At 46.8% G+C, this 18,974-nt stretch overlaps 1 protein-coding gene, 1 long non-coding RNA gene and 1 other non-coding gene across 5 annotated transcripts in view; 2 read left to right on the plus strand and 1 right to left on the minus strand.

Moving 5' to 3' along the window:
• The window catches only part of Pfkfb3 (6-phosphofructo-2-kinase/fructose-2,6-biphosphatase 3), an 81,683-nt gene that overhangs the window by 17,517 nt on the left and 45,192 nt on the right, over positions 1-18,974 (plus strand).
• LOC148000271 (uncharacterized) lies at positions 834-15,750 on the minus strand. The gene is made up of 3 exons (XR_015641827.1): positions 15,614-15,750; positions 6,851-6,985; positions 834-1,482 (listed from the first exon to the last, which is right to left on the minus strand). It is a non-coding gene; the product is annotated as an uncharacterized LOC148000271 (long non-coding RNA).
• On the plus strand, positions 8,030-8,133 carry LOC120098047 (U6 spliceosomal RNA). The gene has a single exon (XR_015642083.1). It is a non-coding gene; the product is annotated as a U6 spliceosomal RNA (small nuclear RNA).

Consider the following 18,974-nt stretch of genomic DNA (forward strand, 5'->3'; position numbering starts at 1 on the left):
ACCACCGGGAGCTGTGGCATTTTGTGAAGAGCAATCAGTAAGGTCAAATACCAGAGCTCCTGGGGCTTTAGGAAGTGTCTGCACAGATAAGGAAATTCAGAAGGAAATACCACCATGGATATTTGATGTTCTTTTAACCGTTGCCCAATGAACGTGTACTAGTTTAAAAAACAAAAAACAACAAAAAAATTAATTTTCTGTATCTTTTAATCTTTGCCCAATGAGCACGTACGACTTTAAAAAACAAAAAGTAGATTTTTTTGTATCTGGGCATGGAGGTGCACATCTGAAATCCAGCGCCAGCATGAAGAGGTTGGACAGCTTAAAGCAGAAGGAACTTAGTTTTGAGGGCAGCCTAGTTACATAGCAGGGCCCTGTCCCTCCAAATGATAATAATAATAGCAAGGTACAATGACATACATGTATGAACATCTTATAGTGAAACCCATTATTTTGTATGCTTGCTAAAATTTAAATGAAAAAACCCTCACATTTTAAAACCAGTGTTTGAGATGGAGCCTCATGTAGCCCAGATTGTCTTCTAACTCACTATAATATGACCCCGAAATTCTGATCTTCCTGCCTCTGCCTTCCAAGTGCTGTGCTTACAGTTGCGGACTACCGCCACATTTGGCTTCCGAAAATTAATCATTAACTTGTTTGTTTGGTCTCACCGCTAGCTTTGGCTTGTCTGGAGCTCCTTATGTAAATCAGGCTGGCTTAAAACTCCTAGAAATCCACCAGGCTCTGCCTGGAGAGTGTGGGGATTAAAGACCTGTCTGGTTCAAAAAGTAACAGAAGGCAAAAACAAAACAAAACCACACCTCAGTGGATTGGATGTCAACACTTGGAACTTTTTTATTCCGCCTATGATTTCTGAGAGTAGGTATTGGGGTTGGGAGCGATGAAGAAGGTAGGCTTAAGTCCTGAAGTGGTTACCAGGGAAGAGGACCGGGAAGAACCCGACACCCCAACCTGGTGTAGGGGAGGAACCCTATCTCCGAGATCCCAAGCGGGGACACGTGGACCGTATCCTCTACTGTATTCACTCACAGAAAAGTGATGGGCACCGCTTTGCAGCCTAAGCAGAGCCCGCCAGCAGTCTCAGCGTCCTGAAGAGGTCAGGCCGGGACTCTCCGCGGCTGGCAACAAAGGGGCGTGGCCTCGAGGCAGGTCTGCGTAGATTGGCTGCGGCGCACGTCCGGCCCACGAGCTGGTCAGCGCACGCTCCTCCCCTCCGGGGCCTGCCGCACGCTGAGTTCACGTGCGGGTCTGTCCTACCAGTTGTCGCACGCACGTGTCTGTGCACTGCAGGCACGGGTGGAGGAGGGCTTGCAGCCCCTGGGCTTCCCGCCTTTGCTGGCCCGCTAGGTCGCCTTCCTGGCAAAGGGAATTTTCCAAGAAGGCCAGGGTGCCGCGACGCTTTGTAAATACTGTAGAGGAACCTGCCAGCCGGGTGCGGCCGGGGTGGGCGTGTAAACCCTACAAGAGGAAAACAGTTACCAGGAGAGCTCTTTTTTTTTTTTTTTTTTTTAATCTATTTGTGCTCTTTTTTTCTAATTTTTTTAAATTTTGAAACCTTGAACTTGGGCGATTGCCTAAGAGCACAGAGTGTTTTTAATCTTCGACAGTAGTACAATTACTTGGCAGCAGGGTGTGCCAACCCACCCTGATCACGGACTCGATGTTCTGCTGGGCATTTGTGTAAATAAGTCACGGAAACCCGCTGTGAGAAGACGGCTTCCGACCTAAATGATCGCTTTGGTCCAGAAACGAGGAAACCAAAGCTATCTTTCAGGCACCAGCTCTGAAAACCCCTGAGGCTGCCCCTTACCCTCTCAGTTCATGGGACCTAGAATACATAGCGTCTGTGATTACGCACAACACTTAGCTAAGAGGACAGAAAGAATTGCTGAGCTGGTAAGAGTGCAAATGTCATGTAAGGCTTTCTTGTAAGCAGTGGGGATGCAAGTTGAGGGCAGGATAGGGAGGGGAGGCACATGATTTCTATCTGCTAGTACTTGGAAGGCTGGGTAAACAGGAGGTTATATTGGTCTTGTTTTTGTCTCGGGACATAAACTTATGGGAGCCAAATTTGAGGTCTGTTACTGAAAAAGTATAGGGTTCTGTCCAGGAATCTGGTCGAGCTAGATGTCCACATTTCATTCAATAGAGAATGAGTGGCTAAGACTCAGTTCTCATCTTCCATACCTCACGCCTTTGTGTCTTCATAAAGCATCTATCTTGACCGATAGATAGATAGATAGATAGATAGATAGATAGATAGATAGATAGATAATAGACAGATAGATGGATGACCTTGCAAAAAAAGTGATATTGCCAGGAGGGTTTCTGCCCTGATTTATCACTTTGGTTTTTTTTTTTTTTTCTTTCTTTTTTTCGGAGCTGGGGACTGAACCCAGGGCCTTGCGCTTGCTAGGCAGACGCTCTACCACTGAGCTAAATCCCCAATCCCGATTTATCACTTTGGACTGGAAGCTTTTGTTGCTGCTTTAAGTCCAGGTGGAAAAGGACTGTCCTGCACTAGGAAAGGATCCCCCATAGCCACCCCACCAGGGAGTGTGATCCTGACTGAGCCTTTAACAAATACAAAGGAATTGTTATATCTACCGCTGTTCATTGTTTCCACTGCCCCAGTTTTCTCACCCTTCCCCTCCTCGAGGTTGATTAGATCTGAAGAACTGGGTCTGAAGGACTGACTTTGACCTGAGTACCTATTACAAGGAAGATAACACCAAATCTAGTTCCCTAAAAAGTCCGGAGGGAGGTGCTGGTCAGAGTCAGCTCCGAGTTCCCTACATTGTGCTATTTTGGACTTGAAGGATATCTAGATAGGATGATATCTGTATAATCCTAGTAGGTAGTCCGGAGGTCAGAAGCTCTGAGTTCCCTACATTGTGCTATTTCGGACTTGAAGGATATCTAGATAGGATGATATCTGTATAATCCTAGTAGGTAGTCAGGAGGTCAGGAGTTCAAGGCCAACCTTAGCTTCATAGCAAGTTAGAGACCAGCCTGGACTACTTGAGATCTTGAAATCTTGTCTTTAAAAGATGAACACACATAAATACACAAACAGGCCTGCCCCTGGGATACCAGAGGGTACTATTATCCCTTATCTAAGGCAGAAACAGGAGGATTGCTAGGAGTTGAGGGCCGTGTGAGCTACAAAGTATGAATTCCAGGCCAGCCTGGGCTACAACTGAAGCATGAACCTTCAGAGGTGCCAAATGTTTTAGATAAACTTTTCTTTCTGTGTTTTTCTTTTTGAGACAGGGCCTCGTGTAGCACAGACTTTTAAACAACTAAGAACCCATCCAGAAAATACCAAAGTTTCGTTTGTTTGGTGGGTTTTTGTTTGTGTTTTGCTTAGAAGGATTTACCCAAGGAAGCATTCATACCTGGTTGCTTCTCTGCACTGAGTGCTGTGCTGTCTTTTGTTTTTGTTTTTTGTTTTTAGAATCCCTGAAATAATGTTGGCCTGCTGGGCATTAGACGGCCCTTGGGGAGAGCACCTTTTGCATTCTTACTCTTGGCCTGGAAGGTAATGGGTGTCTGCAGTTAGAAGTAAAGCAAGATCTTGGTGAATGGAACAGCTAAAACTAAGCCACCGTGAGTCAATGGATGTGTCGAAGACTGGCGTCAGCATTGAATACAGAGTGGATCGTCTTTCCTTGAGAGACTTGATTTTAATGGGGGTGGCGTGGGGGAGACTGCTGACCGGTGCCTCGGAGTTGTGGTGAGAAGGGAAGGGAGAACTCCTGGGATCTGCAGAAAGGCTTACAGGTTACATGGAATCTCGCTAGGGATTGTAGCTCAACTGGTAGAGCATTGCGTGCATGGATCCCTGGGCTACGTCTGTCGCACTACACGGCCTGGGAGTGGTGGTACATGGTTTCAATCCCAGAACACTGGAGGATCAGGTGTTCTGATCATCCTTAACTATCTAGGGAGTTTGAGACCAGCCAGGCGGGAATGAGATCCTGTTTTAGAAGCAAGCAGCTAGATGTGATGACACACACCTTTAATCCCAGCACTGGGGAGGCAGATGCAGGTGGATCTGGGAGTTTAAGGCCAGCCTGATCTACACAGTGAGTTCCAGGGCAGCCAGAGCTATACACTGAGGCCATGACTCAAAAAATAAACAACTCACCTAGAACACATTGGCACTTCTCAATGTTCATATTTAAGACAAAGCCCAGATGGTGAACTGACCAGGAGGGTCATAGACCAGAAGAGGGACTGTCTCTGCCTGTCTCTCAAGTGTACATTTTTATAAGGTTGGGTTTTTGTTGGTTTTTTTTTTTTTCATTCCCCTTGCATGTGTGTTTTTTAAGGCTTTCCCAGTCTTTTTTAGGTCCCAGTTCTAGAACGTTGGGATTGAAAGTTTTGTGGTTTTGTTTGAGACAGGATCTTGCTGTGTATCAGAAGCAATGAATCCAGGCACGCTCACCCTCTCAATGACCCTCCTACCTCAGCCTCCCCGGTGTCAGGATTATAGGAAGGTACCTTTGAACTGGGCTATCTGATTTTGCTTTTAAGCAAAAGAACCTTGTTTACCAGAGCTCCAGAAATAGATACTTTGTCTCAAGACAGGGTGTGGCATTCTCTAAACATAGCTGGCGCTCCTTTGTCACTCTATCGTGTGTGGTTCATTAGATTGCTGGGTGGTCTATTAGAAAGTAGCTGACTAGCGACCATCCAAGTGTTTTCTCTCCTGTTCCTCTGGTTTTTGTTTGACAGGATAGATGTTTTTTTGAAACAGGTCTCCTGTAGCTCAGACTGGACTGGAACTCATCTTTCCTTGATTGTCTTTAAACTTGTGTCAATGCTCCTGCCTCAGCATATTTTTTTAAAAGATTTATTTATTTTTATTTTATGCGCATTGGTGTTTTGACTGCATGTGTGTCTGTGTGAGAGTAGCAGATCCCCTGGGACCAGAGTCACAGACAGTTGTGAGCTGCCATGTGGGTGCTGGGATTTAAACCCAGGACCTCTGGAAGAGCCGCCAGTGCTCTTAACCACTGATCCATCTCTCTAGCCCATTATTATCATTATCATTATTGTTATTATTATTATTATTATTATTATTATTATTATTATTATTTTAAATTTTAACTGGACATTGTGGCACATCCCTTTGGTACCTGCCATCAGGATGCAGAGGCAGGCAGATCCCCTCCAGTTTAAGGCCAACCTGGTTTACATTTGAGTTCTAGGACATCCAGGGCTACATAGAGAGACCCTGTTTTAAAAAATTGTGTGTGTGTGTGTGTGTGTGTGTGTGCGCGCGCGTGCGCGCGCACGCGCACGACTTGGTATCTATATGTATATGGGACCTTTAGAGGCCAGAAGAGGTTATCAGCTCCCCCAGAACTGTAGCTACATGAAAGTTGTCACAAGACCTTTTATTGTTCTTTTTTTTTTTTTTTCCTCCGGAGCTGGGGACCAAACCCAGGGCCTTGCGTTTGCTAGGCAAGTGCTATACCACTGAGCTAAATCCCCAACCCCTTATTGTTCTTTTTGAGACAGGGTTTCTCTATGTATCCCTGGGTTTCCTGGAACTTGCTGGGTAGACCAGGCTGGCCTCAAATCTGCCTGCCTTGGCATGTGCCTGCTGTTTGGTTGGTTGGTTTTGTGTGTGTGGTTTTGTTTGTTTGCTTGTTTTGTCTTTTATTTTGTTGAGACAGGGTTTCTCTATGTAGCCCTGGAGGTCTTGAAATTATATGTGTAGCCCAGGCTGTCCTAGAACTTACCTACTGCAGCCTCTGAGCTCTGATATTAGGGGAGCGTGCCAGCCTTATCCTTAACTCATCTTTCTAAGTTTGTTCTTTTTCACATGTGAGGTCTGTCATACGCACGCAGTACCACACGAATGTGTAACAGCGTCTTAGTGAAGATGGTAATTTGTTATTAGCCAAGATTAGCCACCCCTACTCAAAGCAGGGATGGGATAGCAGAGAGTGAACCAGCACTTCCTGAGCTGGGACACATGGAAATTGTGGAAATTGTTGTCGACCATTTCAATGGCAAATTCTCCTGTTATCGATCTGCCTGGAGCCCAGGGCTCTGTAGTTAGAAGGCTGACTCAGAAAGTGTGAGTTGGGCGCCTTTGCCTCTTTTGCTGTGTCTGAGTCAATGAGGAAAGCCCGCAAACCACTAGGTGTCAGGGACAAATGCTGTGCTGTCTGCTGGAACACTGTGGTCCTGGATGTGAGATTGCAAGGAAGTCCCTGCTTGCTCACTCAGTGACGTCATCAGCACATTTGCTGGGACTGTTCCCATCAAGGACCTGTCATATATTTCCCAGCGTTGGTTTGCATTGTGGTCCAGATGGCTTTTCGTGGCCCACTTTGGCAGAGGGGAAGGGACTGATGCAGCCAACGAGAATCAAACTTGGCTGTGGGGTGGGGAAGGAGGTAGCATGGGTTGGCTCCTTGGAGTAGAAGCAGTGCTGGGCCTTACTTTCCCTCCCTGCAGCAGGAACACCACCAAGGCCCACTACTTAAGGCACCAATACTGGGAGTTTATGCAAACATTGTTTCTTCGAATCAGGGAGGCAAGGGTTCTTTGTTACATTGTGTCCAATACTTAAGTGACTTATACAATGTGTTGTGGGACCAGACTTTTCCTCGAGAGGCAAAACACAACATGCTCATTCACTCACCCCAGATCAAAATATGGATTCGACTATAGTCCAACCTAGTGAACCAACAGTTGTATTGTGGTACTTATAGGAGGAGTAGGGGGTGAGGGGTAATTGCTGAAAGGCAGCTGCATCAGCAAAGCCCACCCCAGCATGGGTAACAGCTCACAAAGGCTGACAGACCTGGAGCACACTGCACAGGCAGCTCAACAGATTGGAGGGTGTCCTTTTCCACGTGCTTCAGTGGATCTAAATCTCCAGGTGACTGGGCTGGTTCTCCTCTGCTGCTAGGCTCTGCTTTCTCCTGCATGGTGGACCCTAGTGAAGGTTTTAGTTTGTTTACCTCTCGGCTTTAAGAGTTCAATGTTTCAATATCAGTAGCAACTGTTAGCAAACAGGCACAAATCATTTGATCACTGCTCTGTGTATTTTAACATGTCCCTCCCCCCCCTCTCTGTGCGTGTGTTTCTCTGTGTCTCTGTCTCTGTCTCTGTGTGTGTGTTTCTCTCTGTCTCTCTGTCTCTGTCTCTCTGTCTCTCTCTCTCTCTCTCTCTCTCTGTGTGTGTGTGTGTGTGTGTGTTTGTGTATTTATGTGTAGGCATGAGCACCCCAGGTACTCATGTGGAAATCAGAGGACAGCTTGGGGGAGGTGGTTATTTTCTCCCTCCAAGTGGATTCCTGGGATGGAATTCAGGTTGTCAAGAGCCTATCTCACTCTGTAGCATAGCTGATCTAGAACTCTCTGTACAAACCAGGCTGGCCTTCAACTCACTCTGACATCAGCCTGTCTCTGTCTCGCTCCCAAATGCTAAGAGCACCCTGTCTGCATGTACACCTGCAGAAGAGGGAGTCAGTTGCCATTACAGATGGTCGTGAGCCACCTTGTGGTTGCTGGGAATTGAACTCAGGACCTCTGGAAGAGCAATCAGTGCTCTTAAGCTGAGCTGTTTCTCTAGCCCAAGTGCTAGGATTAAAGGCACAAGCTACAACACCTAGCCTGTTCTTTCTGTTAGAATAGACATCTAGCTCTTTGGGGGGATTCTGTTACAAAGCTTAACTTTTGGAGATTTAAATGTGAATTCATCAGTTACATAGAATATGTTTCATCTAGTATCATCATAAGAATTCAAATCCAGGGGTTGGGGATTTAGCTCAGTGGTAGAGCGCTTGCCTAGCAAACGCAAGGCCCTGGGTTCGGTCCCCAGCTCCGGAAAAAAAAAAAAAAAAAAAAAAAAAAGAAGAATTCAAATCCAGGGATAATGGAGGTAGGAGGATTTTCATGAATTCAAGACTAGCTTGGACTTCAGAGTAGGAACCTGACCCAAAGAAACCAAAACCAACAAAACAAAAGAATCTAGATTAGTGCTCACTTCGGCAGCACATATACTAAAACTGGAACGATACAGAGATTAGCATGGCCCCTGGGCATGAATGACACACAAATTCGTGAAGCATTCCATATTTAAAAAAAAAAAAGAATCTAGATTAAAGGCAAGGACCAACACTTGAGTGTTGACCTCAACATATGTACCATGGGTACACTTACCCACACACACATGCATGTACAACGAAGCCCACATATACACACGTGTGTGCATGTACACACACATTAAAAAAAACAAATCAACATTTAAAAATACAAATAAGAGAATTTTGAGACAAGAATTGGCACAGCGCCAATTCTTCTGGCTGAAGTGAGAATTTTGAGAGTTCAAAGCCAACCTAGGTTAAGTAAGCCCCAGTCAGAAAAATAAAAGGAGTTCCCAGATGAGTTTGACTCAGGCCTTGGGTGTGAACTCATGATCTATGGAGGGTGAGAGATTGGTAAATGCAAGGTTATAGGGTGCTGCTGTGGGCTAAGCTTGGAGTTTTAGGATTTCATTACCCTCAAAGAGAGGTTTAAGAAGGTTAATTGATAAGAGTGTCTAGGCCTAGCCCTGTCGAATGACAAAGACTGGGAAGGTTATATTCATTAGAAAGTCCATGTAAATATCAGAAATAGATCAAAAAAACCAAAACAGAACTGATAAGACATTTGAAATTGAGTAAAGAGAATTACTGTTTGAATTGTTATGTCTTCTGAGATTTTAGCTGTAACTTGACACAGCCTAGAGTCATCCGGAAGGGGGGTCTCAGTCGGGAGATTGATTAGACCAATTTATGGTCATGTCTGTGAGAGGTAATTAATAAAAGAGAGCCCAGCCTACCGTGGGCAGCACCATTCCCTGGGCTAGTGATCCTGGACTGTAATAAAGCTAGCTGAGTATGAGTTTGTGTGCGAGCCATCAAGTAGTGTTCTTCCATGGTTTCTGCTTCAAGTGCCTCCCCTGAAATCTCTCAGTGATAGACTATCACCTGGAAGTCCACATCAAATAATCCTTTCCTTCCGTCAGCTGCTTCGGTCTGAGTGACAGTGACGGAGCCATTTACTGTGAAGGATCCCTCTGTAAACTGGTAGATATTCTTATGAAAAATTTCTTTCTTATTTATATAGCAACTCCTTTTTCTGTTGATTAGTGTTAACACGGTTTGTTTTTTTTTTCCATTTTTTTTACTTTCAACCTATCACTTCATACCTGGAGCATATTTTATATAGTTCAATTTGCTATTAAAACTATGCTTTTCTGAATTTGTTCTGAGATACTCTTTTTCACTTTGTAATTAGGCTGATTGTCTGGAACCCAGTATGTAGCACAGACTGGCCTTGCATGCACAATTCCTTCTGCCTTAGACTCTGACTGCTAGGACCGAAGGCTTGTACCACATGTCTTGTTCAAATTATGTCTTTCAATTAGAGTGTTTAGACCATTTCTCAATACAATTATTAACTATCCTTAAATACACAAAACCCATGTCTGACTGTCCTTATTCTTCTCAGAGTGAAAACTGTGTCAGAGCAGTGGCAGACTTCTGTCTGTCCTGAGCTAGTCAAATCTGGGTGACAGATTGCCTGCCCCCTGGAGATTTCCTTGGTGACAGGTCCCAGAGGTGATAACCTTCTGGGTATGGAACTTGTGAAGGGGAATCTTCGGGTTTGGTGTCTTTCTAAATCTGTACTTTTTAAGAGGCTGGTGGGGCTGGCAGATGGCTCAGTGGGCACAAGCCTGAAGAGCCTTAGAACCCACAAAGATCCAGGAAACCTGTAACTCCAGCAAACCCGTAACTTCAGTGTCGGGGACTGGAGACAGAGGGCTGCTGAGGCTTGCTGGTTGCTAGTCTAGCTCCATTTTCAGTCAGAGATGTAATTTCCAGTAATAAGGTGTAGAGGGATAGAGCAGTGCGCCCAGTGTGTGGGAGCTGACACTCCCTCACGCTCCAGAGGCCGAGACAGGAGAAGTTCAAGGACAGGCTTGATTTTTACATTGAACGCAAAGCCAGTTTGGGTAGGACTTTATTGCCAGTGTCTGGGAGGCAGAGGCAGATGGATCTCTGTGAGGCCAGCAAGCTCCAGGCCAACCAGAGCTTCATCGTGAGACCCTGTATCACAAACTCCAGCAAAACCAAGGCTAGGGATATAGCTCTGTTGGTAGAGGAGAGAGAGAGAGAGAGAGAGAGAGAGAGAGAGAGAGAGAGAGAGAGAGAGAGGGAGAACGAAGCGTTGGGTTCTATTCCCAGCACATAAAGCGGGCAGAGCAGCTGAGGACCGTATCTAAGCATCAGGTAATACCATCAGAAGCTCAGGGTCAAAAAACAAAAAACAAACAAACAAAACAAAAAACAAACAAACAAAAAAAAAAAAACAAAAGAGGAGGTTGGGGATTTGGCTCAGTGGTAGAGCATTTGCCTGGCAAGCCCAAGGTCCTGGGTTCGGTCCCCAGCTCTGAAAAAAAAAGAAAAAAAACCCAAACAAACAAAAAAAAACCAAACAAAAAAGAAGCTCGGGGTCATCTTCTTCTACATCGTGAGTTCGAGGCCAGCCTGGCTACATGAGATACTGTTCTCTCATTTAAAAAAAAAAACCTGTGTATGGGGGAGGGGTGGTAGTAGTTGGGGATTAACCTTGAGAAGACCTGCCCTGCATTCATATCTCTGACCTACCCCAGGGCCTGGTCAGGCCTTTCTCCTCTCTTTCTGGCCTGGAAAAGCACACAGACATCCCGATGACCCTTTAAGATAATGAGAAACTTGTGAAGTTCCAAGGGATTTACTGATAAAGCGTTTCCTCACAGGGCTGGAAGAATGCTGCAGTCCTGAGGAGAACCTTCCGGGCCTCCCTTTCATCCCTTGCAGATCCCTGGCTCACTCAGCTTAGCACATACTCGATGTGAGTGACTGCCCCCTTCAGTGTTTCCATCATCCAGATGAAGGTGTTCCCCAGGGAAACAGCTGATGTCCCGGTGGGATGCCCTGTCACCAGCAGACATGACAGAGCCTCTGCCAACAGGTTCCTCAGGTCCCTCGAGACACCCAGGAATCTGTGGGAATGGGTTCCTTTATGGTCAAGTCCTGAGAAACCCAATTTTCCAGCGCGCTGAATTGGATCGAGAGTGCAGGGAATCAGAGACATTAGGCCATGAGCCACCTGTTCAGATATTACACCATAAGCAGCTCTTTTAAAGTCTCCCTGTAACCTGTGGGAAACAGAATGAAAACATTCACTCATCCCAAAAGCTGAGGTGGGGGCTGGAAGAGAGGTAACTGGCTTGATGTCTGTCTAGGTAGCTGTGAGCTCCATCCTGGCATTGAATAAATTCGCATATGACCTCAGCACTTGCAGAGTGGAGGCCGGAGGATCAAAGCTTAAGGTTATTGTCTTAGTTAACTGTTGTTCTATTGCTATGAAGAGGCACTGTGATCAAGGCAACTCTTTATTTTTTAAAAAGAGCATTTAACTAGGAGCCTTGTTTGCAGATTCGGAAGTTTAATTCAACGTCTTCTTGGCGGGGAACACGGCAAGTTCACCCCCAGTGGCACACTTCCCCCAACAAGCCACGCCTCCTAATTCTTATCAAGAAGCGCCCTTCCCAGGTAGCTAAGCATGCAAATATATGAGCCAGTGGGGGAGCCATTGTTATTCAAACCACCACAAGCCGTCCTAGGGAGTTTGAAGGCCGGCTGGGATACTGAGGCCACGCTGTGAATAAATAAAGGGCAAACTTGTGGGAACTGGAACACCGATTGACAGGTCCCCGTGGGGGGACTGGGATGATAGGACTTGTGCTCTGATCGCTCCCTGAAATGGGCCATCTCTCCAAGTGTAAGGAGCTCCTGTACTTTCCCTACAGAGTCAACCTCACTGAGACGCTCGCTGCCCACTGCAGCTATTCTCACGCACCTTGACACGATGGACATCCCCTGGGCCACAGCTTCTTCCGCTTGCCCCATCCTTCCCAGCTCCACCTCCCAGTGAGTCTCCCAGGAAGCCTTTTCTGACTTCTGAGGCAGAGGAGGAGAACTCTCCATTGGGACTACACAGGAGTGAGGAGAGGGTGGAGGAGAGCAGGCTCACACTTCTCTCATGGAAACCATTCAATGGACACCGAAGCTTCCTGTCGGTCTTGGAGGCTCTAGGGAGCCAGCAGGATTTTCCAGAGGAAGGGAAGGAGGGGACAGGGCTGAAAATGGTCTTAGGAAGCTTGGACTTTGTGCACAGAGACACAATGGAGAGGCCATAGGGAAAGTGATGGGAAATCCCGGGCTAGGTTAGGCATTTAGAGTTCAGGGCTGAATGGAACGTGAGAGCATGTGCTGGAATGACTGTGAGTTCAAGTCCAGCCTGGGCTTCAAAGTGAGGCCTCCCCTCCCGCCCCCCCCATCCCCCTTTAAATCACTGTGGAGACAGCAGAATATAGATATTTTAAAAAATAAATTTATGAACTAAGATTTGGTGACATAAAGGAAGTTACAGGAAAAGTCTCAGACTTGACCAGGTCGACCTTTCTCGAAGGCTCCCATATTTCTAGCTACTCCTGTGATCCTCATAGTCTCGTTTGAAAACTGAAGGTTCATGTGGTTCATGCTGGTCTGACACATCACAGTCAGATCCTTTTCCCGACCTAGGCCTGTTTACAAGGAGAAACTGACACTTTGCTGGCCCCACCCATCTCTCCTTAATTTGTTTCTTAATCGGGCTCCAGATTTCTTAGAAATGTCACTGACAGTAAACAATAAACAAGTTCCATTTCCCTCTGCCGCACAATGCCGGGGGTGCACCTGGCTGAGGACATCACACCAGGCAGGCAGGGGACACTGGTATCCAGCTTAAGTTCTGCTGGGTGAGGGATTCCACAGTCTGGGCTCATCTCCCAGGTCCCTTGGCCTAGAGCTGTCACTGGTTTGCCAGCTGAGGCCCTGGCCTTGTTGGGTTTGTTTTCTAACCTAGGGTCTTGGGTGTCCCTGATCACTTGGACAAGAGCAAAAGCCTGATGCGGTGGATCAGGCCTGTAACCCCACCACTTGGGACTCAGGCAGGAGGATTGCTGTGAGTTCAAGGCTAGTCTGTGCTACAAAGTGAGATTCTGTCTCAATTCTGTTCAAAATAAGCAAGCATAGCAAACACCAAACAAACCAAGGATAAAAACAAGAAACAACAAAGAAACGAATAGAAAGAAACAAAACAAGCATGGCGTGTCTTCCCAGCATCCGGGCCCTGGGAGGTGGAAGCAGGAGGGTTAGGAATTTGAGGATAACCTTGGCTCAGCACCTCTGTGTGCTTTGTGCACACATCAGCTGCATCTCTTTTGTTCCCAGGCATAAACGAAACGTGTGTGAGGAGAGAAATACAAGCCACTCTTTACATGGCTATAGTTCCTAGAAAATTGAGACATTTCATTCCCCAGCCATCACCACCAACAACCCTTCTGGTTTAGCACGTTTCCCTTTTTCTCATTCTTCATTGCTTCTCTGATAATTTCACACATACAATTTTGATTATAGTCACCCTTCCCTACTCCTCTCAGATCTATCCTTATCTCTCTATGCATTCAACTTCATATCCTCTCTCTCTCTCTCTCTCTCTCTCTCTCTCTCTCTCTCTCTCTCTCTCTCTTCAAACACATTGAATACAACTGGTGCTGCCCGTGTTCTCTTGCATACGTAGCCTTCCACTAGAACATGGTTGACCTACCAGGAGCCCCACCCTTAAAAAAAACAGACTTTCTCTCTCCCTGTAGCTATCGTTTGTCCATTAGTTCTTAATTTGGGGGTGTGATTTCATGCCCACATTCCTGCCCCAGGTCTTATGCAAGCTGTCTCAACTACTGTAAATTTGTATCTGCAGTTTCCCTGCTGTGTCGGCCACTGCCTCTGGCTCACACAGCCTTTCTGACCCCTGTTTTGCAATTGTCCCCAAACCCTGGGAGGTGGTGGATGATAAGACAGACGTCCTTTCAGGGGTGAGCAGTCTACAGTCTCCTGTTATCTGAACCGTGACAAATCATGGGTCCGTATTAATCACCATCTACTACAGAAAGAAGCTTTTCTGATGGGATTTGAGAGAGAGATGCTAATCCATGAGCATAAGGGTACAATTGGGAGTCAGTTTACCCCGATGCCCATTTACCAGAATAATAATAGTACAGTCTCCCCGAGGGCCTAGGACCTGTCTAGCCAAAGGTTCTCTGACCCAATATCAGTGCCAGATATGGGTTTTGAAAAACCCGGTGTTTGTTCTAGTTTTATAAGTCCTGGAATGACGCTAAGGGACTGGAGTGAACCAGGCATGCGACTGTCTCTTGAGAAAATGGGGGTATGTAATTCAGCTGCTAGGAATTCTGGGAAGCACTGGGAAGAACTCTCAAGGTCCTGGGTTCCATTCCTGGAGCTGTGTGTATGCGTGTGCGTGGGGGTGGAGGTAGGGGTGGGCGGTCAGACTCTTGATATTCAAACCATTCTAGTTACTCAGCTTTTCAAAATGATTGCACTGGCAGGCTGGCGAATGATTGCCTTTGATCCCTACTGTTGGAAAGGAGGCAGGATGCAGGAGGTCAGACATGAATATGTAGATTTTACCAGTTGCTTTTCTCATTGCTGTGAGGAGAGACAAAAGCAATATATGCTAGAAGAGGTTTATTCTTGCTCATGGTTGGAGGATTGAAGGCCATGGCTGAAACCGTGTGAGCCTTGCCATCATCTCTAGTCAGAGAGCAGAGAGAGGATGGTTATTGGCTAACTTTGCTACTTCAGGACCCTAGTCCCCGGAGAGGGATCCACTCACACTCAGGACGGTCTCCCTCTCCTGTTAATCCCTGGGGAAACATGCTCATGGTGTCTCCATGGTGATTTCAGAGCCGGTCAAACTGATAATGAGCCTAACTATCACAGCAGGTCTGGGCGGGGTGGGGGTGAGGGTAACAGTGGTGGGAATTGTTGAGTTTAGGGGACACTGTTTCCTTTGGGGAATAGGAAAAGTTCGAGAGATAGGTGGTGGAGGTGGTTGCTGCCGAAAAATGTGAATGTATCCAACACCACAGGGCTGTGTGCTTAAAGAGAACCGCAACAGGACAAGAATGTTAGGCCTCCCATAGCAACACAAGAGTCACCGGAAAATGAAAGACGAATGTTAGAGCCCTAGCTAAGTGACTGGTGCACCTATAATACTAGCACTTGGGCAGGGGGATTGCCATAAATTCTCCCCAGCCTGGTGTATGTAGTTTGTTTCAGAACAGCCAGGATTTAATAGAGAGACCCTGCCTTAAGCAAAAGAACAAAGCAACCAAGCAAGCAGTCCTCACTCCTTTCTCCCTCATCTCTGCGTTCCCCTACTCCCGGCACACGTGCACCCTCCCTACAGGTGGAGGCCGAGGCCTGTAAACAGAAGTACATGAGGCTCCCAACATCTGCAGGGTAGCAGCAGGTAGGACCCGGCTGAGCCTCTGGGCGGCCAATGGTCAGGAACGCGCTGCTTTTGTATCTGATGCTGGCCCAGGAGCAGAGTGGATTAGGCTGCCTGTCCATCTTACGGCTTCAGCAAAGATAGCTGGGAGACTCCTAAAGGCCAGACCTTACCTCCTCACAGGCTGGGATTCTGTGCCACGGCTCTTTGTCCTACTTGGAAGCACAATGGGTAGGGCAGAGCAGCAATTGCCAGACTGCAGCTCAGACTTCACTGTGTGATGCAAAACATCTGGGCCTGTTCCTCCTCTGTGTTTCTGTCGCAGCGGGCCAAAAGCGAGCGCCTTGGTCTGGGGGAGAGATGTCGGTCTGACTCAGTTGGATCATGCCCAAGTCCCGGTGAAGTTTGCCGTTGGGTCAGGAGTCTGGCTGAGGTCAGGGTATGAGGACAGAGGGTGGAGGTCGTGCTAGGCTTTCCCCAACTCTGCAGGAACCCTACCGTGGATTCTCCTGGACCCACTCTGTGGCCTCAGGTTCCAAGTGCGGAGTTGCAGAGACCCTGGACGCACACGCATACATACATTGGGCATGCTTAGGAGATGAGGTCCTTCCCAGACATACCTGTTCTTTCTCTTGGGGACTTCCAGTGGGTCTAGCAGTGGGGAATTTCTCTGGAAACCCCCAAGAAACTTTGCGCCCTAAGAATGTGTCTAGTCTTCTCACAGAAAGTCAACCCAGTTTTAGTTCTCAAAACAAACCTTACAAAAGGAACCCTCTTTTCTTCTTCAGGCAGGGTCTCTTGTGGCCTACGATGGCTTGGAGCTCTTGGTGTAGCTAAGGATGATTGTGAAGTTCTGGTCATCCTGCATCCGCCTCCCCTGGACTGGGATTAGAGGTCTGGACCACGCTAACCCGTGTATGTGGTGCCGATTGAACTCAGGGCTTTCTGTATGCAAAGCAGGCACTTCACAAACTGATGTACAGCCCCTGCTCTTCTTTGGATTCTTGAAGCAGGGTCTTGTTACGGAGCCCAGGCTGGCCTTCAGCTCATTCAGTCTTCCTGCCACAGCCCACGGGTTGATGGGAGAACAGCGCGTACCACCATGCCTGGATAGATCTCAACCCGTCAGAGACTAGAACAATACCGCCGACAACACAAATGGGATTAAACAGCCAGGAGGCCAAAGTCTTGCTTCCTGGCAGGTGGGTCTCTTGTGAGAACTCAGATGGCGAGCGAGTAGGCTGTGGCTTTCCTTTGATCTGAGGACACATCGATATCAGCAGCCTACAAGGCCATACTTCCGTACTTCCTGTGAGACTACCAGTGTTTGGGTAAGGATTGTGAGGATTACCTCAGGCTCTCAGTAATCTGCTCCGGAGGCTCCAGGTAGACCGCTCCTTCTGCAGCTCAGCATGTCTGTTTTTCTAAGTGTGGGCTCTTCCCTAAGGTGTTTTTACCAGTTGTGGATAATTTAACAGGAGTGGGATCCAGGACATTTTCTTTTTTTTTTTTTTTTTCTTTGAGCTGGGGACCGAACTCAGGGCCTTGCGCATGCTAGGCAAGCACTCTACCACTGAGCTAAATCCCCAACCCCCCCGGGCATTTTCTAAGAGCAAGCTTTGACCAAAATTGGACAGCAGAGGTGTGGCTCAGTGGTAAAGCACTTTGCCTAGCAGGTATAGTCGATATAAAGCCTTGGATATGAACTCCAACACTGGAAAAACAAAACAAAACAACAAGCCAACAACAACAACAACAAAATCCAAACCAAGGGGTTTAGAATGATCGTGATGATATATACTTGTAATTCGTGTGTGTGTGTGTGTGTGTGTGTGTGAGTGAGAGAGAGAGAGAGAGAGAGAGAGAGAGAGAGAGAGAGAGAGAGAGATGTGTTTGGGAGCTTGATCAATCTTCCTTTTTCCCTTGAGACAGGGTCTCTCATTGAGGATCCCAGTGATCCTCCTGTCTCCACCTCCCTGGCATCGCTTTGGCTTCATCCTGCTTTTCGTGTGGATGCTGGGATTTGAACTCACACTCCCATGCTACTCAGCCAGTGCTCCTATCCATGGTTCCAGCTCCCTTGTTCCCACATTTGTAACTCTAACCGTTGGGAGGTTGAGGCAGGGTGATCAGGGGTTTGAGGCCAGCCTGAGATACATAGTGATACCTAATGGCCTCCAGACCAGCCAACTTTTTAGTGTCTTTCTGTCTGTCTGTCCATCCACCTACCTAACTCTCTGCCTCTAAACACTTCTTTAGCTATTTCTTTAAAACAAGGGCTGAGCAGAGTAGGTCACATCTGAAATCCCATCACTTTGGAGTCTGAGGGCAGAGAGAGACTGCTGAGAGTTCAATGCCAGCCTGATGTACTTACTGAGTTCTAGGACAGTCAAGGCTACATGGTGAGATCCAGCCTCAGAAAACCAAAACCAAAACCAAAAACCAAAAACCAAAACCAAAAGTGAACCCAAGCAAAAACAGAGCCCAGATGAAATCCCGGAAATGAGTTTGATCCAGAATGCTTATCTCACAGGTGGATGAGGTGTCCAGTTTCCCACCATTGTTCAGTGTTTATCAAAGAGAACACATTTCAGCAGATGTGGTGGAATTTTATCCAGCATCACAGGTTTCTGAGAAGAGTCATGTCTTCCTGTAGGACTTTCTTTCCCTCTCTTCGGTGGCTCATACACACCCTTGGTATTTTAAAAGAATATTGATACACATTTTCAAAAGCAATGTTAGAAGTTTTATATTGCGGTGGGAAAAAGCAGTGCAGAATTGTCCCCTTTGTCCCCTTTGACATTTGCAAATGTGCAGGTCAGTGGGCTTGAGTGTGTTTGCTTCCTTGTGCAACAGAGCTCTAGAACGTTCTTGTCTTGCAAAACTTACTCTTCCCCTCATTTTTCTGTCTTCTCTCAGACCTTGCAGTTGTCACAGGGGTGGCATGGGGACCACTATGCTCTCTGTGCACTTCCCTATCTTCTGTCTGTCTCACTGGACCTATAGTGGGTTTCAGAGTTCTGCTAAGAACCTGCATGGCAGTGACCCATTTGGTATCTCAGTATTTGGAGGTGGATGGAGAAGTCAAAGTTCAAGGCTAGCTTTGGCTATGTAGTAAGTGTGAGGCCATTGTAAGCCCTAAGCCAGCAAGGTGGATGGTGTAGTAAATGCATTGCCCTCAAGCCTGACTACTCGAGTTCAATCCCTGGAATCTACCTGGTGAAGAAGACACTGATTCTAGAGAGTTGTCCTTTGACCTCTACAGTATGAACTGTGGTATTCATTCCCAGCTTCAACAATTCATATGTAAATACTACATACCTACATACACACATGCATGCATACATACATACACACCATACACACAAGCATACATGCATACATACATACGTAAGAAAAAGGTAACTCTCAGGGATCACTCTCATTCCCCTGGACTACATCATCAGCACCTTTCTTCTCTTCTCCAACTGTTAATTAATTATTAATTTCTAAATTAATTTCTTGAGTCTCAACATGGTAGCCTAGGCTGGCCCC

This window comes from Rattus norvegicus, chromosome 17, assembly GCF_021556685.1.
Source record: "Rattus norvegicus strain SHRSP/BbbUtx chromosome 17, alternate assembly SHRSP_T2T, whole genome shotgun sequence".
NCBI classification, from domain to species: Eukaryota; Metazoa; Chordata; class Mammalia; order Rodentia; family Muridae; genus Rattus; species Rattus norvegicus.